The 23,729-nt window shown below is 45.4% G+C and overlaps 1 protein-coding gene across 2 annotated transcripts in view; it reads right to left on the bottom strand.

Moving 5' to 3' along the window:
* The window catches only part of si:ch211-169p10.1 (coiled-coil domain-containing protein 120), a 58,119-nt gene that overhangs the window by 23,874 nt on the left and 10,516 nt on the right, over positions 1-23,729 (bottom strand). The window contains exon 1 of one of the 2 annotated variants that reach the window (XM_035382909.1): positions 6,150-6,469. The exons of the other annotated variant lie outside the window; for it this stretch is intronic. The gene's annotated coding sequence lies outside the window, so the exon portion shown is untranslated. Of the gene's footprint in view, positions 1-6,149; positions 6,470-23,729 lie in introns of those variants that run through there. 2 annotated transcript variants of the gene reach the window in all.

Genomic DNA, 23,729 nt, shown 5'->3' with positions numbered 1-23,729 from the left:
TAAGATTTAACAACAATTTTTATCCGACAGCTCAGACAAAGCGCCCATCAGATGTACTACACAGAACCGTGCAGGCAAGCATCAACACGGCCATCTTCCCCTCCGAGCTTTCAGTTTCTCCAGTTTCCAAGGTGTTGTTTTAACAGCTGTTGGGTAGGGGCGGGGTAGGCGGGACGGCGGAGAGACGGGCGGGGGGGGGGGGGGGCAGCTGATCTTTGACAATGCTGGAATGGATCCCAAGCCAAACACGCTGAAATACGAAACTCATTTCCACGAGCCCTGACCCGTGACGCACACTGCATGTGCCAGGTACACTCACACCTCACCTGTGCAGTCCCATCTACTGCAGCGGAGAGATCCACAGGAGCAATTTTACATCAGTTACTACAGATTAAGCAAACTACATTACCCAGAGTACCCAATGTATGTAATGTACACAGAAGTGCGCCACCAAATCAGCACTAGAAAATTCTTCCTAGTGACATATTTCAACCAGAGGAAAACACTCGCAGTCTGATAACAACAAATTAGACACAGTAATACGGCTCTGTAATCTTATTCTTCAAGCAGTATTTGGCTAAACGAGGAACTATGTACCCCACCATGTGAAACCAGCAGGTTTGGCTGTGTCCCGGTGTACCTAAGACAGGTGTACAGGGACACTGTGGAGACGGCCCAAACTGAGCTATGCAGGCCACAGCGTCACTCTGCTGGAGAGGTGCTGATTGGCTGAGAGCTGAACAGGCTATGGCCCAACAGGCTGTGGCACCAGAGAGAACAATATTGACTTCAAGTACACGGAACAGACCAGATGACACTGCAAATATCTCTGGACAAAGCACCATAAGAAAACTACAGGATTCAGCACCATATTTACTTTATTTCCCCATTTTAGTTACCGTTTAATTTTACTTTTATTACAAGTAAGAATGGGGTTCATCCCATGTCTGAAGTGAGTGCTGTTCCAGAGTGAATACTACAGTGACCAACAGTCTAGCCCCTCCCCTCTGCTGTGGCTCCTCCCCCAGGCTGTCGCCTGTCAATCATAGCAGGCGGGAGAGAGCAGCAGCTGACTGAAGGGGGGGGGGGGGTAGAGCTGAAGGAGGTGGAGCCAGAAGCCGGTGGCGGGTGGAGTGTGTCAGCGACAGCGGTGCGTATACACAGCTGCTGCTGTCGCGACCTCCGCAACCCCCCCCCCCGACCCCCGACCCCCGACCCCCCCCAAACTCACCCCCCCGACTCTCTCCACCCCTCGCTCTCTCGCTCTCACAGACACTCGCACTGCACAGGGGGACAGCAAACCAGGAACACCCCCCCCCCCCCCTTATGCCAGCTTTACCCATAATGCTCTCTGGGGTCAGGTCAGCGCACTGTCACCACTCTTCATCCTCAAGAACATAAAAAAATAATAATAAACCTGTCGCTGGGACATCCTAATTACTGCGCATTCAATCCAACACCTTTCCAGAAGAGAATTCTGTTTGCGCCACTAGCAACAAAAAACTGTAAATACTACGTAGGAATACCAAGATAATTATATCAGAGAATGTAATGCATACTCACAGGCAGGATGTCATTTGCTAAATTATGAGGGTCACTTTTCTTTTTAAGCTTCAGATACTGTATGGCACAGGATCTGCTGTTTTGAAGGGCTGATGTCTTTATAAAAGGACATTTCAGGTCATAACAACCAGTTAACAAATGAAGCCACCTTACTTTTTGGAAAAGATTTTTACTCAGTTCAATGCAATGCTTTAACACTGTTGTGTGAAATGAACCTTCACTTTGGGTATGGAGAAACAGTCACTTGTCCTGTAAGCATGCCCACGTGTGCACATGCCAAACTGCAGTTGCTGAGCCCATTTTCTGAATTCTTCACATGGCACAGAGTACCAACATTGCTCAAAACTATTCAGAGGTCAGCCCTGCATTCACTAGTCTTAATACTCATATTCATATTCATATCACACAGCTCCAAACTGTGCTCTGACTTCAAGTGATTAAGGTGTGAGGTCACAAAGACACAATTAGAATGTTCCTAACTGAACATTCTAATGCTGATGTCACAATCACTGCTGGAAACTCAAAGCAGTGGAGTTCTAGAACACTGACTGAATGTAAAAAATATATTTTTTAAATACTCCAAAAAAAAAAAACCTACTCTTCTGTTTTACTCATTTCAATTCTGTATTCATTATTTATTCAGTTGGGTGTACAAATTTCACCTGTTCACCCAAAACAGCACACTTTTTTTAAATTTTTTTTTTTTTTTTTTTTAAAAACATTTCCCCCGCTCTGCGCACACACAGCACATTCCAGTAAAGACTAAGCCCTGCACAAGAGGAGGCCTCCAATGCCAGGCTGACACGGTCACGCGTACAGGGCCAGATTAAAGCAAACACGGAACAATTAGGGAGCTAGCAGAGGACTCTCATGCACACGACACACACCACGAGCATTCGGATGCGCTCGGTTTGCTCCCAGAATGCAAACGCTGTATGAATATCAACATACGGGCAACAAGAGCACAAAACAGGGAACGGAACTCCAGGGCTGGAGGGACGCGGTCTCTGCTGGTTTTCCCCTCATTTCCTTTCAATCGGCAGGAAAAACGTAGGCCTCGGAAACAAGGGGTGCAGACTCTGCAGCCAATCAAGGGCTTTAAATTAGGCACTTAAGTGCGGGAACGCAACTGAGACCGCCCAGACCCAGCGGGCCCTCCAGGGTTTGGGTTTGACACCCCCCTGTCCCAAAACGCCAATCAGAGGACTGCGAATGCCCGCTGCAGGAAGAAAGATTAACGGACACACGAACGTTTGTGGCGAGCGATCGAGCGCTCGCGCGTTCACTCGTTCTGCGCAGCAGGTGGAGAGGTCCACGCTCCTCCCGGTTCTGGACGGGATGAGTCACTGAAGATAAATCCATCGGAAAACCACCTGCAGCTGCAGAACACCGAAGAATCCTGAAGATCCTGAGGCTTTGCCCAGCGCCAGTGTGTTACTGTTAAAATACTGTGTTCGGTAGCTAAGCATGTAGCTCTCATTTCAGCAGTTGGGGGGGGGGGGGGGGGGGGGTAAACAACAAACAGGAAATTTCCCGTTAAGATTTTTAGGGGGAGGGACACCAACAGTACCACCCTACATGGCATGATAATATTGGGGGGGGGGGGCATTTGAGGTTTCCCCAAAGTTGGAAAACAACCCTTGTTGTTTTTTTTTGTTGATCTGATTTTTTGCCAAAACGTTGGTTTAATAAACACAGCCAGGAGCATTCTGAGGGCGCGACTCCCCCCCCCCGGTCCGACTCTCCAGGAAACAAGCAAAAAAAAAAACAAAACAAAAGAACAAACACGGGGTCATGTTTAACCAGCGAGCCGACAAAAGACACTTCAGACCTCAAGCATATCGCGAAATCGCTAAAAGAGAAGGATTTGGGCCTCTTTGATAAGGCTACATGGGACCTCATCCTCTCTGACCTTCACGCATGAACTTATTTTCAAAATTTGCTAGTATCGCTTTAAGGGTGCACCATTAAGCTAATTCCAATCGGACCTGGGTCAAATACGTATTTGTTTTAGATTCAAATACTTTTCTGTGCTCCGTTGATCTTGTCTGGTGTAACTGAGACTGCCAATATGAAGGCAGAAGGCGGGGTTTGCATTTTTTCTGAGAGTATTTCATTGGTTCCAATACACCAGACAAGATCAGTAAAAGCGTAGAAAAGTATTTGAATTGAAAACAAGTACGTATATGACCCAGGTCTGATTTCAATCTATGACACAATCTCTCTCTGGATAATGGAATCAGGAAACAGGTGAGAGCAACTGCACACTTTCAAGCATCTACCACACAATGGCAGCTGATTAGCTCACCCACTCCTACAAGGCGGCGATGATGATGATGAAGGGGGAGGCAGGTCAACCCAACGGCAGCTGGGGGTTAAGCAGGCCTAGTTACCAGGCACCTGCCCAAACACCTTGGTTACCAGGCACCTGCCCAAACACCTTGGTTACCTCAGACACACAAGGGCCTCTCCACGGAAGGGGCGGCGACGACGCCTCCCTTCCCCCCACTGAGTCCCGCCGTCCAGGCTGCACAGCCACTATCAACTATGACATCACAGGTGACAAACGATACGCCGTGGCGACCGTTCGCAACACAAGCGTTCCGAGCGGACGGGTAACCGGGGAATGAAAAGGACAATAAAGACAATAAAGTTTTAGCCGCATAGAAACAAGTGACACGGCCGTACTTCACTGACGAGGTAACCCCATTTTAAAGGGTGCTTCTCTCAAACAGAATCTATTATAAATGTGCAAGAAATGCTGAACACAGCAACCCCATAGAACCAATAATCAAAACTGATTTCTGAACTGATCAAGACATTTTTTTCTGAACAGTCAAAGCACACCCCTATTACTTAGAAAGCGTTGTTCTCACAGTAATTGTTTGTGAATTGAACATGCACTTAAGAAAACACACATTTTGAAAACCTGCTCTCACAGCACAGTTTTAAATAAAAGCACAAAACTTAATACTATGAAAATGTGATTTCAGTGCTAGTTTTGTACTTGGCAGGATTGTTGTTTATTTGCAGAACAGGTTACCCTACAGGGTTGGAGTCCTGATCTATGTGGCCACTTCTGGCACTACGATCTTTACTTCACTCTAGTGTGAAATTATTTATCATGTTAACATTATGGAGGCAAAAAACATTTGAAAAAATCTGAAATTATTTGGAAAACAAGTTATGCAAGCTCTCTATATGTCTTATAACAGCTCACAGATCAAGGCATTTATGCAAGTATGCTCGCCAATGTATTATTTTTCTCACAGGGGAATAACAGTCTTCAACTCTTTCTCGTAGTGGCCTTACATCTGTCTTCAACCTGACAATAAGGGAGACCGCAAGGAAGCAATTTAAAACATTCCGACCACAGTATCGGTCCAGCTGGAAGGCTGTAGCAATATGCGCTCAGAAGATAACCCTAATTTCCCTAAACCAATCAGCAATTTCTCCACGGCCCGAGCAGAACATGCTCCAATTGCAGTGCTTACGGGCCCAAGGTTAAGTAGACGTGAAGTCGTCAAGGTTATGCATCTCAGCAAACTCCTCGGAACTTAAGATACCACGACTGCATGCCTAGCTGAAGCTTGTGCCACTATGAACAGTGAGACCTCAAGACAAGGAAATGCTTTTAATTTTAGAAAACGACGACACACGCATATTATTCTGGTCTACTGTCCAGTAGGCAAGTGCACTGGCCACAAAATTGCTATGGCTATCTTTCCCTTTGATAATGAACGTCTTCGAATGGGTTGCGCAAAACCCTACTTACTTACGACCTATGTTTAAATGATCAAACCTATCATTAAAAACGTCTTGCTCTTGCACTCGCGCACATCCACCTCAACCGAAAAGACACCGGTTTCCCAGGTTAAAAATGTGTGCCTTTCTGGCTCATTACCAGAGAAAATTATTAACTGTACACAAATCCATACGTTATGGAATTTCATAATTGCCCAGAACTTCCTGGCACCACATGATACTTCAAGTTTTTTTTTGTTGTTTTTTTTTATGCACTACTTGACAAAAAACACAAAGCCTATATCAAGAAACCGGCATTTTACGGACAGTCAAAGTCAGCTTTCCAACAATTTGAGACTCTTTCATTTTGAGCAAAAATGCTAAATGCATGGTCCATCTTACACCACCATTCTCTTGACCACTAAACAACATATTTTCAAGCTCCCCCGTTATCAGTACATGACATTATTAGGCCACTGGTCATTTTTCTAGAAGTCGTGGCAACATTTCACAAAAGTTACGGGCTTCAGAGGACCAAGGTGAAAGATAGTAACAAATACATTTGGCAACGAGCGAAACAAAATTGAGGCCAGATATCAAAATAAAAATGATGCATGTGAGGTTTTCGAGCTATTACGTATCCTGTAATAACTTGACAAAAGGGCTGGCGATATTCAAGGAACATTGTGACCAAAAAGCATCAATACAGTATGTCAATCGAGTTGGCAAAATACAGTCGACTTAATGTTTGTCGCTACCAAGAGACAATTAAGAGAACGATTTTATTTTTTAAAAAAGAAGACACTTGTGGCTATACAATTCCCGTTGAGATAAAAGCTTACCTTGGTATCTCTACACCTTCCCTCGGCGTATCGCGACCCTCATTACTACGCTGGAGAGGGGAGGGAGTCCAAACTCAACGCTCCAACCTTTTTTTTTTTCGCTAGCTTGCAAATACAGGCATCGGTCCCTCGGTCATATTCCAGTAGAATTTGACCATCCCGTGAGTAGAATGTCGGAAGACATGACCAGAATGTGCAAACTCTGGTAATGCATGGAATTGCGATTAATTAAGCGTTAAATAAATACACAACAAACTTCTCGCCCCACGTAACATACCGGACTAATCTCGAACTCCTGTTGCCCCCCCCCGTTTCTCAGGTTAGAGTCACCCAATACAGCTGGCTTTAAATAGACGAGACCAACTCAAAAAAACACAAAGGGATACTAAGTGTGGAGACAAACTTTATAAACATTACATTCTGTAACCGATATTTGCAAACCTCTCTCAAAGAAGACACCAATTTAAGGATAAATATGTAGGCGTTGTTTTGTTCCATTGTTTGTTTTAACTTGGCTCAACCGCAGCGTACTTTTAATTATTCACCCCGGTGAATCGTCTGTACATCACCCTTGTTTTCTTTCGTTGGTTTGGTCCAAAATAGGTGCACAGAGTTGAGATTCCTCTTTCCCCCTTACTTTATACCGTCGAGGGCTTCATTGTAGCATAATTTATGCCCACGGCGATGGAATGTTTAATATATTGCGACCCAGGCAAATGTTTTTGCACCGACCACTGAGCGATGCAGTTAATTAAACTGAATCTAGACTTATTGTGCTTAGCAACATGAACTCTTAACCAGCTTTTTGGTTAAGGTGCCCACTGACTGTCGAGGATTTAATTATTTAAAGATACGTACTTAGCTATGATATTTGGAGTTGAAAACGCACTGCTGAAATTGCAGCAGAATTGCACTATATTACAAAAAGAAGTTGGACTTGTCTTTCAAGATTACTGTTGTTGTTATAATCATAATTACCATCATTATTTCAAATGTGAAAAATAAAATGAAATGTCACAAAATTAGGTTAATATTCTCAAATAAGTTTGTATCCTTCTACTCATTGATAGTATGTTAAAGATACACTCTCAGTTTCGTCAGTATTGACAGACTTTTTCAAGTTTAATTAAGAAACCAGAGGTTCATGACATATATGGCCCTTTCCTTGACATAATCTATGATTTACACACAGGGCTCCATATATTGCATGCTGTAATATCAGTTCTGGTGTCCCCCAAGGGTTTATACTGGACCCCAATCTGGTTATTCCGGTTTGAATCCCAGCAGGAGCTCAGTGTCCACCTGGGTTTCCTCCCACAGTCCAAAGAGGGTCTAAATTGCCTGTAGGTGTAGGTATGAGTGTGTGAGTGAATGGGGTGTGTGACCCCCCCCCCGTCCCTAACTAGGAATAAGCGGGTATGATAATGGATAAATGAAAACAACCTGCTAAGCCACATTTCATCTTGATTTGTACTGATGATTAAACCCCTATAACACTTCCTGTAGTTCCATCCGTGCTTCCTTCTGCCTTCTAATCGTAACAATGGTCTTGTGATTGTCAGTGACGAACCAACTGAACAACTAGCTGGATGCTCTCAAACTAAAAACAGACCCGCATGCTACCTCTGTGCAAATCAAGTAGCCTGGTTATAAGTAAAGCACAACAGAAAACAAAAAACATGGAAGGGCCAGACTTCTTGTGTTGGAACATCACCTTTCATATCTCGAAACACATATCTGCACCAGCAAAAGAGAATCCAAGGCCAGCACTTGTCTTTTGGAGACTTTAGGCCAAATTTACTTTGTTGGCCACTTTAGAGTTTGTTTCAACTGCAGACAAACAGACAGATGTGGGGGGGGGGGGGGTGAGATGGTCCGTAGGTGGAGGGGGGGGGGGGGGGGGGGTGGCTTTCAGATTGCAGAACAGTAGGGGGATGTGGGGGGGGGGGGGGTTGCAATGGCCAATGTCGCCTATGCCTAGAATCGGCTGTCAAAGTTTCCCAGGGTCGTGGTGACTGGCATTGAGCTCCAAAGGCTGCTCCAACAGCGTACAACCAGAGTCTTATCTGGAGGAGCAATCACGTACATTTAACTTTCAGAATCCAACAATGAAGGCACATGACCTCAGTTTAACTTGTGCGGCCTCCTTGCGTTGCACAAACAGACGCTACAAATACTACAGGTGATGTGGTGCGTCACATCCAGAGACTGTAGGTCACATCACTAGCTCCTGCTGTACATAACTTAGCACATTCTCACACGGTCTGTTCCTCCAGGACGGTTTAAAACTCCTCTGTTTTTTCTGGATGAATTTCCTCCTCTCTGGAAATCCCTCCCTTTATTCTTTTACAGGGAGACGTGTTTTCGAATTGCTAAAACTTTTTTTTTTTTTGTTCTTTTTGGTTTTGTACTAGGCACACTCCCGTGAAAGCAGAGGCTTCCTTTTGATGCACACATTGAGGTGGTCGGCAGCAGTTCTATAAGACATTTTTCAACTTTACCTCTCTGTCTTTCATCTAGTAAAAAAAAGTGCTCCAAGGGACCATACGGTATCACATGCCAGAAACGATCATCCTTTTAACAAAGAAAGGGTGTTCAACTCTCTCTTTTAAAAAAAAAAAATTATTTTACTTTTACCATTTGTGACACGCAAAGTTTCATGCCTTTCCATCTCAGTTCGACTTTTATAAAAACTTCATATAACCTCTGCACCACAAAGAAACTACCCTATAGTTGAACACACACAGCTGAAATTTAAATGTATTGTCGGTTCAGCAAAGAGGCATCTGTAGAACCTAACTGACAGCGATGGGGACTGATAGGTCACAGCGTCTCGCTGTGATTCTTAAGTAGATGCGCCGTACCTGCGCGTGATTGGCTGTGTATCCACACTGACTCCGGCTCACACTTTATGCATCGTGGCAGATTAAGGTCCGCGCCACTTTCCCATCCTGATTAAGACAAAATGCGGCTTTTAGTCCGAGCCTTTTATCGCTGCCACAAATTACAGTTTGTTTTGCTCACTCTGAAGATGCCCCCCCCTACATTACAGGTCTCTCTGCACCTCTTAAGCCCCTATTTTTTTATAATCTGTCTTTGCTTTTTAATGACTTTGTTGTTAATGGGTTTTTTTTTAATTGTCATTGGGAATTTGTAACTGAACCAATACAGGTCTAGTTGTGAGGCACATACTGACTGTTCGGTTGTGAGAGAATGGAAAATTACCACACGCACAAATACAAACATTAAAAACCTACGCAAACATTTCTGACCGCACTGCTTTCGATGTGCACAATCACGATGCTCTCTCTGCCATAATGATACCGTACCGGTAATGCTGTAATTAGCATGGCCCTCCCGTTATTCCAGCAGCTGTCGGTCATGGCGACCGCGTTCAGGTTTTCACAGCAAAGGGGGTGCGGACGTCTGTGATCTGAATCAGAGGGGGGAGTGTGGGAGCGGGGTGGGGGGGGTGGGGGGGGGTTTGAGCTGAGGAAGGCCCGAGCGTGTGAATTTGAATTGGGGGAAGTTCAGCTGGCGCTCGGGACAAGGTACACCTCCAGGCCCCTTCCTGGAATTTTCTGGGCAGAAAAAGTTGTTTTTTTTTTTTTAGGGAGGGCAGGGTTTTGGGGGTGGGGGGGGGGGGGGTTGGGGGGGGGGAAAGGTTATCCTAGAACACCGCGCTCCGCTGGGACTGCGCTCAACGTGGCTTCCACTGGAAATTCATCAATTACACTCTGAATCGGGAGCCACACAATAGCCACCGACACAATCATACCGCGCTACCAGGCAATATCCTACTGATTCAAATCTGCTGGTGCCATTCTTATTAAATGTCATACTGTCAAAACAGACAACAAAAAAACAAAGATATGAAAATCAAATGGGCTATTTCCACGCTAGCGGTTGTTTATAGTCTTGACCTTACATGCCACAGCAGGACAGCAAAGAAACCAAAATTCCAAGAGCCGTTTTTTTTTTGTTTGTTTGTTTTTTTTGGAATTTTCTATCAAAATTCTATGTCAGTGTACTAGAACTTCACTGTTTTCAGTTGCCGGTAGTGATGTTTACATCAGCATTTAGAATGTTCAGTTAAGAACACTGGAATCACATGCACTTGTGATGTCACAAATGAAAGGGTTAAAGAAACAGCAGCATGTGGACATCTGAAACAGCACCAAGGCACCAAGCACGCAAGCGCAGCAGCTTAATCAAATCAATGGGATCACTTCCCCCTCCCCCCCTTCACACGTGGACCGCTAGGCGTTACTGATGAAAATATTGGGGGAGGGGATTAAGGGGGGGGGGGGTAATGTAAAGGACGTCGCTGAGTTATGACTGAGGATCTGAGATGACAGGGGGGAGAAGGGATACACCCCCTGCTGCATGCGTCTGGCAAAATTTATGAAACCGAAACAGTCATAAATCAGAATCAAGTTCACTGTTAATATAGAACAGTACAGCACAGAATACAAACAGTGGAGAGGCAGACATAGAGATAGAGAGAGAGAGCGAGAGAGAGAGAGAGAAAGCTAAACAGAGAGTGAAAGCGACAGAGTGAGAGAGGGGTAGAGAACAGACAGCTTAGAGAGACCCGCCATAATTTAGGAACCAAATGGAGACGTTTGGGCAACGGCCCCATCTGTTCGACACATCAACACCACCTCCGATTCCCACCACAGCTCGAGATGAGCCGGTCTGAAATGAGGCTCTTTTTTTTTTTGTTTACGGGAGTCCCACGGCCTTGCTTACCTATAGCCATCCTGGACTGCCAGCGTTCGGCAACACTGGTAGGCAAATGGCTGAACCAAATGAGCTGGTAAAAGAGAGGGGTATAAACAACACCCCGGAGGGGTGCTCGGTGTACCTACACCAGCCACATTAAATTGTATGTAAGTATATAAGTCTGACCATAACGAATAGTGCACAAATGGTATTTGGACCACGTGGGTCTAAAATAGCAGACGTTGAGTTTATCGCCATATTGTACGTGTCCTTGTTGATTCATTTGTCCTAGCATAACAACATTTTGTGCAAAGACGTGTGTCCTTTCAATGAATAGTTTTGCCTCAAGGACCTAACATCTGCCAGGCAAGATTTTTCCACCAGTAAAATACTTCAAAACATTTTTGTCGTATGTACCTTAGGTCTAATTGATGTGAAAATTATGACAAAGCTTCTTTGGAAAGTTTCAGGGGGAAAAGCTGCAACAATGTACAATGGCAGAATGACACGTCAACAAACTGGTACAGCTTTTCACCTAAAGGTTTATAATTCTAAAATGTTTTGTAATAATATGACATAGCTTGGTAATTATGTTGACAGCCCCAAATCAAAACACATGGTCAGGTTAATGCAGCTGAAAATATTATCAAAGTTTGAGTGCTTGGACCCCGTAGTTGCTGCTTGCAGATATGTTTTTTTTATTATTCCATTTTATTTTAATCAATATCTGTTGCCTCCTCTCATCCCTTCAACGTCCTAATAAATTTCAGATAGCACAGACAAGAAAGCAGATGTACATCTCCAAAGCATTTTCTGTCATCCGAGGCTGGTGTTTTCTTTACTTTGAAGTCCACCAGCTGAGCTATACATTCACTGCATCAGAGGACTACAGACTAACTGCCCAGCTGACCAGAGGAGGTTTCTACTGCAGTGATACAGAGACTTCCTTGGAAAAGAAGTACCCTCCTACCCTCGGTGGCCTTGACCGATAACTCACCGCCCTGCAGACTTACCAACCACAGCTGGCACCTGCACAGTCAAAACTCAATGTCAGTTATTTTTTTCCTCTGGTTCCCAGACAAATATACAGTACAAGGACAATCACTGACTCTCTACTCCACAGATGAAATGAGTAACGGAAAAAAAAGTGGGTCACTCTGCTATGCTTGATACATTCATTCATTGTTCATGCCAACTTTGCAAAAAGTAATCGGTCAAAAATAGCTCACTTAGGATAGGGTAGTTCCCCTGAAATATTAACCCTTTGAAGAGTCAGTTTTTTGGAATGTTTTTTTTTTTTTTTTTTTCAAAATCAGTCAGTGTTCTAGAACTTTGTTGCTTTCAGTCGCCAGCAGTGATTGTTACATCAGCATTAGAATGTTCAACTAAGAATTTTGTAGCCATACACTTGTGATCTCACACATTAAAGCGTTACTTCTGAACTAAGAACTTCCAAGTACCTTCATATTCATCGCTGTTCGTTTCACAAGCTAAAAGGGCAAATTCCACTGCACTGTTGTTTTTTTTTACTCTGTGTTTTTATTTACGGCTTTCAGGTGCGCCAAGCCCCCTCAGAGTCATTCAAAATGGCTCTTTGTGTTTCGGGTTTAACTGGCTGACCCCGGGAGCTGACCCTAGACCCTCTCCAGCAGTGTTAGTAATCAACTGCCCCTCCCACGGTCCAGACATCCTAAATACAGCCCGACAGGGAACTGCTCATGGGAACTGCAGTTCATTTCTGCCACTTGCATGCTGTTTGTAACTGTCCACATGTGTGCTAGTTTGAACCATGGAAAGTGAAGGGACATGACGTTGGTACTGTTTTTGCAAACTCAAATTCTAGAGCATGTTAGTAAAGTCAGCAGCAATTCCAAGTGGTTTTATTTTGCATGTAGTTTTTTACTATAGTTTTTACAACTTTCATGTGGTTTTACAATAGATTTATCTTGAAGAGATTTAAAATTTTATGATTTGGGAGATGAAGGGTTTGGTATTAAACAACATTTTAGGCCTGACACAAAGGCAGCACACCTGCAGAATAAATTACTTTAACGGGCACATCAAAAAGCACTTGGGGTTCTTTGTATTTTAAAGTAGAATGACTAAATGAATTCATAAAAATACAATAAACAGCATTTAATCAGTTAACTGTCCATACCTTCCCTCTATTCTGAACTAAAGCTTCTTGTACTGTTCACTTACTGGGATTTATGGAAAGCAACCCTTTAAGGTGCAAAGTATAAGATCACAAATATGTGATTAGAATGTTCTTAACTGAACAATCTAACACTCCAATGCTGATGTAACAATCACATTGAAAGCAATGGAGTTCTAGAACCTTGACTCTTCAAAGGGTCAAATAAATCAGGCCAACTTCAGTTTGGCCCAAGTTGGCTGGAGAGGGTGTTAGGTACGCCAGCGAGCTACAGAGAGACTGCCCTCCCAGCCCAAGTTGGGCTGTGAGAGCTGGGAGAGGTAATATAAATGCTAAAGCTTTAGCTGTACCCAAACCCAAGATACTGTAAACACGGCATCACAACAAACTCCTCCAGCATTACATACAGTAGTATGGTGCTGTCACTGTTGCAGTGTAGGATGTATTATTTTATATTGCCATGTAAAGTAAGGCTAGAACAGTCCCAGGCCATATTTCTAATGCCAACCCTCATGCTACAGTCCATCTGTTGCTGGCATACTGTGAATGGATCAACTGATGCACAAGATTAAAAGCAATTATTAAGTATTAAATGTACGACTTGATGATGCCTTTTTTGGACACACCCACATCTCACACTTTTGTCGCGATTCCAAGATAATGACGCTAAATATGGAAATTAGCTTTACGCTGCCTCCCCATTAGACCACAGAAGCAACCGATGTTTGCCAAAAATTAGCTGAAAAAGCCCCTTTAACGTTATGTCCCTAAATATATCGTAATTCAATATTTATTTTAATTTCGGTGACATTTAGGACATTTCCATTTGCAAATATGAAACAGAAATGCCACTAAAAGGGAAAAAAAAGAAAACGATTTACAATAATTTAATTTAGCTTCTCTACATTTTTTTTGCAGAACAAATATCACCGCCCCATCGTACTACACATACATTCACGCGTACGGCAAGGCTGTCTTACAGAAGCGAGCAGTAGAGTGCGTGAGAAGCTCAAGCTGAATCTACTCCATGCTGTCTTCCTGTCTTTTTGGACACCGTAACGGAGTGAATGTAAATGAAAATCAGGAGAGAGCAAAGCTGTATCACTCCAGCAGCGGGGAGAACATGGACATGTCGACATGAGGCAGGAAATAAAAAGTATGTGCATTCCTAGTTTAGCATGCAACATTTTAACATTCATATATTCTATTCCATATGGGCATTTAGTGCTAATGCCAGCAGTTCTGTGTTTGACAGGAGGAAGCCCAATTTCAGACTCCAGAATGCGGTTGCTTTCACGCTGTCTGTGACTGCATGATTTTCAAACGCCCTTCTGTGGGTAGTGCCCCCAGTGGAGGGCTGGTATCTCTACGGCAGCTCCCTGGAGACGGATTGCGCTCTCTCTCGCTCTCTCACTCACACACACACACACTCACACACACACTCACACGCAAGCACGCACACACACACACTCACACGCAAGCGCACACACACGCACACACACATACACACTCACACGCAAGCGCACACACACGCACACACACATACACACACGCACAGACTCATGCATGTGTGCACACACACACACATTCACACACACACACGCGCATGCACACACACGCACACACACACACACACTCACACGCAAGCGCACACACACGCACACACACACACACTCACACGCAAGCACACACACGCACACACACACACACACTCACACGCAAGCGCACACACACGCACACACACACACACGCACAGACTCATGCATGTGTGCACACACACACACATTCACACACACACACGCGCATGCACACACACGCACACACACGCACACCCACATACAAACACGCACACACACACACTCACACGCAAGCACACACACGCACACACACATACACACACGCACAGACTCATGCATGTGTGCACACACGCACACACACACACTCACACGCAAGCACACACACGCACACACACATACACACACGCAAGCGCACACACGCACACACACATACACACACGCACAGACACATGCATGTGTGCACACACGCACACACACTCACACACGCAAGCGCACACACACACACATATACACACACGCACACACACGCACACGCACAGACACATGCATGTGTGCACACACGCACACACACTCACACACACACACATGCATTTGTGCACGCATGCGCACACACACACACACACGCAAGCACACACACATACACACACACGCACACACACACACATGCACACACACATACACATATGCATGCGCACGCACACACACACACGCACACACACACACATGCACACACACATACGCATGCGCACACACACACACACACGCACACACACACAAGGGCAGAGAAACAGATGCACTGCCCTTTAAAGCCGGTCTGTTGCGTAACAAACCCAAGATTTATTGAGCAAAAGACAAAAGAGTAGCGGTGCCAAGTGTTTCTGTTTTTTTAAGACAGGCCCTGGAATAAACTTCTTACACACACTGGGGTGGGGGACTGGAAATCTCAGCACAACAGCTGATTCTGACAAGTTTAACGCAATTCCTTTAGTCCTGTGCCAGTTGGCAGTGTCTCCCCCTTCCCTAAACCTTCCCTAAAACACGCGTCCCACCCTCCCTCTTCTCTCTCCCCCTAATCCTCAGCTTGTTCACACTCGCCCCAGGAAAAACTTATACTTTTTCCTGGTTAGATTTCGTACTTAACACCCGACCTGAAATTTCAGAGACTGCAGCCGGGACACTGGCTCCCAGTGCCAATTCCCCCAACAGTCAAAAAAAAAAAAAAAAAACCGCAAACAATGTTAAACGCTGGATAAGTGGAATTGCACAGTGCTTATGTGAGATTTAAAGTGAACTCAAGAAGCACCGCGAAAGCAAACAGAACTGAAAACCTACGCTACTGCTATAAAAATAAAGCAATGCCAACATGCCTCTGACACAATCGCGGGACACAGCTGACTAAAGAGGTGTGAGACGACGAGGGTCACTCTGATCCCAGCACACGGGACCGAAAGCCAGGTGGTCATCCGAGGCAGCAGTGTAGTATAATGGGTAAAGAGCTGGTCTTGTAACCTGAAGGTCGCAGGTTCGATTCCCTAGTAGGATACCGCCGTTGTACCCTTGAGCAAGGTACTTAACCTGTATTGCTCCAGTATATATTCAGCTGTATAAATTGATGCTATGTAAAAAAAAAATTTCTTTTAAATAAAAAAACGTTGTGCAAGTTGCTCTGGATAAGAGTGTCTAGTGCCTGTAATGTAATGTGTTTTCATAACCGCTGCGTTAGGGCGTGTATCACAAGTGCAGCATTATGTCATCAGTGTAAAAACACAGCTCAGCTGGAAAAGGGACCTCCCCCCCCAAAAAAAAACGCAGTGGTGGCTCTTGCCCACGCTGTTCTTCCTCTGACCGTGACCCGGTTACCCGGGGGATGAATGACTGGCCCGCAGTCATCAGAACTCGCCTCCCTCCATTTCCTCAACGGGCATCCATCACTTCACACTTCCACCTTACGACTGCTTTCCGACACACTCCTCCCCCTCCTTTATCTCATCCTCCTTTCCATACTGTTATTTGTCTGACACTTTGGAAACGACCCCTTGAGAAAAAATAAAATATATATCTATGTGGGCGACATGGCTCAGGAGATAAGAGCGATTGTCTGGCAGTTGGAGGGTTGCCGGTTCAAACCCTGGCCTGGGCATGTCGAAGTGTCCTTGAGCAAGACACCTAACCCCTAACTGCTCTGGCGAATGAGAGGCATCAATTGTAAAGCGCTTTGGATAAAAGCGCTATATAAATGCAGTCCATTTACCATATCTTAAAGCAGTGGTAACCAATCCTGTTCCAGGAGATCTACCGTCCCGTAGGTTTTCATTTCAAACCCTAATTTGGCACACCTGATTCCACTGATTAGCAGCTCAAGGAGATCTCTAGCTGTTGAATGAGGTGTGCTTTGTTAAGAGTTGAAATGAAAACCTACAAGACTGTAGATCTCCAGGAACAGGGTTGGTTAGCACTGTCTTAAAGCAATACAGTGCTATGTAAGGATTTTAATTAGTCAGTACCTATCAATACATGACATATATGCCACAAATATCAATTATGGATAACATAATAGATACCATACTCATAGAAACTAATAAAATAGATGTAATGCATGTATATGAATACATTGGTACAATAATTCCATATAAAACATGTAATTCCATATAAAAGGGTAACCACAAATATAAACAACAATTTCTGTTAGAGTAATATACCAGTATGGCATATTAAAATAAATACACTATTCGTATATTATTCGTACACTATTCGCCCATGTTTAAATAACGGCTGAAATAACCAGCTATGCCAGTTCTTGTCTGATATCATTTTATGCAAAGACCAACATGCACACTCTGCCACCAGCAAATGTTTTATAATGCAATTATTACAGAATTATTCCTTTAATTTTGCATCTGAATGTGCGGCGCTACACTGCACCATACGTTTGCCTCTACGCCCGTGACACGAGAGGGTTTTAATCCCGATTTTTTTAAGAAGTGTCACAGCTGATGAGCTACACCACTTCTCTCTTTTTCCCGCCTCGCTTTGTGCATTCTCCCTCGCCCTCCGGATCCACAGAAGAGAGGCGGCATCATACATATATTTATATTCATGGACGGGGGGGAGATCAAACGCGCAGCGAGAAGATGAAAGCGCCTTTGAGAGGGGGAGAGGGGGAGAGGGGGAGAGGGGGAGAGGCGCGTGAGCTCGGGCCCCGGAGAGGGAGACGCGCGAGCCGGGGTCCCCCCCCCCCTCTCTCTCCCTATCTCTATCTCTCTCTCTCTCTCTCTCTCCCCCTCTCCCTCTCTCCCTCCCTCTCTCTCCTTCTCTCTCTCACCCTCCCTCCCTACCTGTCTCTCTCCCTCCCTCCCTCCCTCTCTCTCTCTCTCCCTCCCTACCTCTTTCTCTCTCCCCTCTCTCTCTCCCTCCCTCCCTACCCCCTCCCTCCCTCTCTCTCTCTCTCTCTCTCAGTTCATCCTGCCGGTGAGGGGTGCTCGGTGCCGGTGGGGACCCACACTCCGCGGGACCCCGGTTGTCACCACAGCGCGGTGCGGCGCGGTGCGGTGCACTTTTCTCCCGCGCGCACTCTGTTTGCGTAACACCGTTTCTCAGCTCTCTAACATCCTGCGCGGTTTTTTATTTCTTCTCAGCGGCGTGTGTTTATCTTAGCCGGCCGTCCTCCTTATTATTTCATGCGCTGTCTGTCTGTCTGTCTGTCTGTCTGTCTGTCTGCCTGTCTGTGTGTCTGTCTGTCTGCCTGTCTGTGATTGGCTCAAAGACTCGGGCGGAATGGGACGGGGAGTCTGAGGCAGGCCACGGAAAGAGACTTCAAACGGCAGCGCTTGCCTCGCTGAGATGAGCCGCCGCGATAGCGGGTTGCGGGTGCGGGTGGGGGGGGGCGTGGGCGCGGGGGGGAGGCGGGGCCCGTGCTACAGTGCGGAAACCCAAACACAGCTGTCTCCTCTGCCCCCCCCCCCCCCCGCACCGCCTCTCGCACCACCACAAGTGTCGTCTTGCAACAGCCGAGCCGTTCCACGAAGATAACTTTCGCGCGCAAGGCGCGGTTTCCCTCTCTCGGGTAAAGTGCCTCGCGAAAAGGCTGCCAGGCCGGGACAGGACCGGAGGGTGTCCAAAAAAAAAAAACGGCACGCTCTTTTAATGCTCTCCACGGAATATTCTCCTCTCATGAACACCTGCACTTTAAACATTTCCCATCTCATCTCCACATTTAACAACTTGCTGGAAACCCTCAGCCAATGAATGGGTGAGACAAGCCATAAATGGTTACCGTAGGAACTGCAGCTACAGTCACGTGTTTCCCGCACTCTGCCATGTCCTAAACGTGTTATTACGCAACATGTGATCAACAGTAAGCCTGACTGCGCTGGACAGCATCAGGTATAGACCACTCCCCTTTTTCCAGGGCCAATGGGTCCCTTCATTTTCTGCAGGCCAATTTAAATGACCAAATGATTAAACCAGGAAAAGATCATAAGACTCTAATCAACCCATTAACGTGTTAAAGATCTGGTGTAAAATATGAGTAAAATAACTTGTGTGAAAATATGTAATTACAATGCTCTGAAGTGAACATTGTACTAATGTTCATGTAACAATCACTACTGATAAATTTAAAAGCCGTGGAGTTTGAGAACACTGACTTAGAACGTTGGGAAAAACAAAACAAAAAACAAAACAAAAAAATAATCGACTCTTCAGACGGGTTCAGTGATAAATAACTGGACGGAATCATGCACAGGAACCCCCTCGCGGATCTTTGAAAGATGAGCAGAGGACCGGGCCCTCGCTGTAATGGTAGCATGTGCTCTGCCTGTGTGGAAGCGTGAAAGCTTTGCAGTCCGAGGAGTGGGGGCTGGGACGGGCAGAATAGCCCTAGTACCGCCAGCTGGATCTGCAGGCTTGTCGGGACCTGCTCCTCTTATTTGTGACAGCGTCTGAGGAGGCTTTTGCTGGGCTCCTGGGGGGTTGGGGGGGGGTGGGGGGGGGTGGGTGTGTGCAGGGGGGGGGTTGTCTGATGTTATCAAGTGACCAGCACAGATACAAGAAGAGGAGGGGGGGGGGGGGGGGGGGGGATGCTACATCGTTTAAAAAGCCTTTCATGCAAAGACGGCAAAAAAATAAATAACGATAATAATAATAATAAGAGGCCGTTTCTCCGCCGCTCGCCTCTCCCGCAGTGATGACTCAGCACACGCGCCGCACGGCGGCGGCTTCAGCGGGGCGCTACGCGCAGACGCGGGAGAGATTCCTCGCCCGGGGTAACGGCGAGGCCCCGCGGCGTGTGTCCGCACGCCCGCGACGGGGGAGCTCGTCCAGCCAATCATCCGCCTTCACACAACATTCCCCGGCAATAACACCTCGTTGGAGTTACCGCAACTTTTCTTTTTTTTTTTTTTTTCTTTTCTCCCCCCCCCCCCCCCCGCGTTTTACCTTTTCCCTTTTCCCGACAACAACACCAACAACACCGCCGTCTTCGGAACGGAGCAGACGCGTGAGTAGTGACGCGTGTAGTGGTCTGCCGTTTGTTCATTTAGAAGAGAAAAGTTGACATCAACTTTGACGGTTGACATCATGGGTCCACAGTCATATCTGCTTTAGTCTCGGTGGTTCGCAGAGCTCTACGCCAACATTTGTTTCCCCCAAAGGAGCGCATGTGCTCCTAACTAGAAAATTTTAGGAGCACACTAATGCATCCCAATTAGTAGACGTGCTCCTTAATTATTTTTTTCCCCAGTTAGCACACATCGATTTTCAGGAGCAAAATGCTCCTAAAATGGCAGCTCAGTAGACACCCTGATTTGTGTGAACAGCGCGGGGTAAGTGGTGGTATGTGCAAACAGGAGAGATTTACAGCACCAGATTTACAATCGGATCAATAGGGGGGTTCAGGCCCAAGGTCCACCGGCTTTTGTCTCAAGTTTATCGAGCTAAACCCAACGCCCTCGCGGCGCTGAGTCACTCCTCTGCTCACTAAGGTCAAGAAGAGAAAATCAGGCCACAGAAAACTAGAAAAATAATCAAACAAGAGCGCTGTGGTGGGCGTCTCTTCTGGGGTGACCCCAATGTGTAAACAACCTCCAGGTGCGATAGGAGAATTGGTAAAAAAAAAGAAAGAAAAAGTAAAAATGTAAAAAACATAGGTGTCCATTATGCATACAGACTTCTAAACTGCAAAGAAGCCCAGTCATCCATCCACTGTGCTGTGGAAACGGTATGATCTGTTTTTGAAAAGAAGCACGCAATGTCTTTAGCAAAACACCTTCCTCCTCCCAAACTCATCGAAAGACTCACATATTTCCTTCCCATCCTTCACTCTTCCCTGCAACACCAAGGCATTATGGGTCCACCGAGTGGCCATGCTTTGAGCACGTGGACGTTCAGAAACCGAGAGTAGAACTGCTTGATCAGATCTAGAGCCATTGTGATGTAAACGAAAAAAAATAACATGTAAAAAAAAAAGGCCTAATGAATCCGATCTGAAGTTCGTAATCAAATAAGTGGGCCTCAGTGGGCCCAGACAACTTTGCGAAAGAAGTGTGTTTTATCCCCACTTCCGGCTTTATGGTCTTTGGACATTCACACTAAACAAAAAAAAAACTGTTTAAAATGCAGCTAAAATGCCCAAATTAGACACTACAGTTTGGGTACAGGAAGGTAACGTAAGCACTTAAATGAGAGATCACTAAATGCGCAATCTGTGAGTCCAGCCAAATTGCCCATCCTCTGGTTGTTCCTGGAATTGTTCATGCAAACACACCGGAATGCACGAAAGGGGCGTGTCTACTGCACTCTTCTCCGTTGTCCATAGGTGGCGGGAGTACAGCAGGAAAGGACAGGGGTCGCAACGCTCCAACTCCGAAAAAAACAGGATCGGATTTCACGACGGCGACCTTCTGTCATCCCCCTCGGCAACCATCCACCTGTTCCTCCGCCGTCCCGCTCCAGCGCGTTCGACGAGCGTGAAATTCCCGCTTCCCGGCGGGAGAATCCGACGGCATTCCCAAACCACGGGCCCGGAATTTGGGTGGAATTTCATTTAAGTGCAAATCCGCGGCATGTGAGAGAGCAAGCAGCGTACACACCTCCACAGAAAACTACTGTAGAATGGAACGAGCCTAGATAGATGTATTTCTACCTTGAACAAATATTTTTTGGGAAATTCTGAGTTAAACAGCTGCTATCCTGTCAACTCAATCCCCGCACCTGCTGCTGTCCATCTTAAGCATCAGACCACAGACACAAGGTCATAAAGGTTTTCCTGTTCTTCTGAGTGTTTTTTCCAGATGTCGCATCTTGTTTTGTTTACAGGGGAATGGTGTCTCCCTTCTTGATAGTGGTAATGAATGCAGTTAAACGAAATCATTTTAAAATCAATATGAAATGAGCCAAACATTAGACACTTAAGACATAATTTTAATCATTGTCTTTAAGTCCCCACTCCCCCATTACCAGCACAAATCCATAATGTCAGCTGATAAACCACTGAGCACTGAGCATTGAGCAAGAGAGGCCAACTGTAAGCGCATAACACAATGAGAAATGGCCTGACAAATTAGGGGCGAAATCATTTCAATATCACATCCCATTAGCATATCTGCAGTAGGGTCTGCAGAATAATGGGGATTTTAATGGTGTTAATTTGTGAACCCATCATATCCTATAGAAATAAGGTGTTATGATATAAAAGGAGAGACAAACTATTAATATATCAACGGTATAATCCAGATAGGTAGAAATATATTTATGCAGTAAATATGCTCTCATTTGGCCCTTATCCACAGAGCTAATTTTCAGTAACTTTCAGTAACTGAAATTTAGTCTTTTACTTGCTTTTATATAGGCAGTCACTTAAAAAAAAATATGTTTGAACTTCAGGATGAACTCAGTGAGCTCACAGAATATGGCTTAATCTTCTTTGAAAACTTATAATTAATTGGTATTTTCCAACTAAACTGCAAGTGTTGAATTTCAGCAATTTAAAGTCAATGACTAAAAACAGCCAGTACATTAATGATTAATTTCAACACCACACACAGCTGCCATTTTGCCCGACCTGGGAAGTTTTCTGTTCCAACAGAACTTAGCTGAAATAGTTGCAACCTGGTTGCTGGCAACGTTGTTCATTTCCATGCCACTGATCCTACGTTTTCACTAAAAGTCAAAAGGCAGTACCATGGTAGTGGAGACGAAAAGTATGCGCGCATGGAAATGGCAGACGGAGGTAAACAGCGCCCTCACTGGTGACAAACAGGAACTGACTGAAATCCCTTGGTAACAGACTGCACTAGGAGCAAACTGCTGGATAAAACAGAAAGGAAAATCATAGTGAAAAAGGTTCACACAATCTTTCCCTTTAAAGCCATTATTTGTCTTCTCTTTCACCCTGCCTGACTGCGTCACATTTTTTAAAAATTTGTAAATTTCTAAACATGGATTCTAAACGACCATCTTCATTTCCCTTACACACAACCACAAATGTAAAATCGACAGCAACCTTTCACCCTGCATAAAGGTGACCTTTATAAAATAAAGTACAATCATTATTATTGACAAAGATATTACCATAGGCTGTCTGGCTTATATCGCTAACATAATTACCGCAGGTTGTTTGGCGGATGTCACCATTGAACATGGCGGATAAACAGCACTTTCAGGAGATTAGATAAGAGGAGCTGTGTTTTCCCAAAAGAAACCGGTCGCACGTGTTTGTCCGTGATGACTGGATTTGTCCTGTGTGTGTGTGTGTGTGCAGAAAAGCAAGGCACGTCAGGCTTTACCTCACGCAAGATAAGTCTGTGTGGTAAGCACTGGACTGAGAGGAAGCCATTTTGGCTAGGGGTCAGGGCCGGGTCATTCGACCGGGCTTTTATTCCGTCACCCTCGGCAGACGGGGTGATGAGCGCAGTATTCACCGTGTGTTCAGCTCACCGCTCACCGCTCACAGCTCACCGCTCACAGACGTCTAGACCGAGAAGAAACTAAAATAGGCTCCGTTTAGAGCCTATTGGGGCATCTGCGCTAGGGCATCTGCGCTGGTCCTCAGTGGCAGGTAGGACATCCCCAGCCAAACGTGTAATGTTTTCGCAATGTTACTGGAATGTTCTGTCCACTACATTG

The sequence above is a fragment of the Anguilla anguilla genome, chromosome 11, assembly GCF_013347855.1.
Source record: "Anguilla anguilla isolate fAngAng1 chromosome 11, fAngAng1.pri, whole genome shotgun sequence".
NCBI lineage: Eukaryota > Metazoa > Chordata > Actinopteri > Anguilliformes > Anguillidae > Anguilla > Anguilla anguilla.
This window is presented reverse-complemented; position numbering and strand designations above follow the sequence as displayed.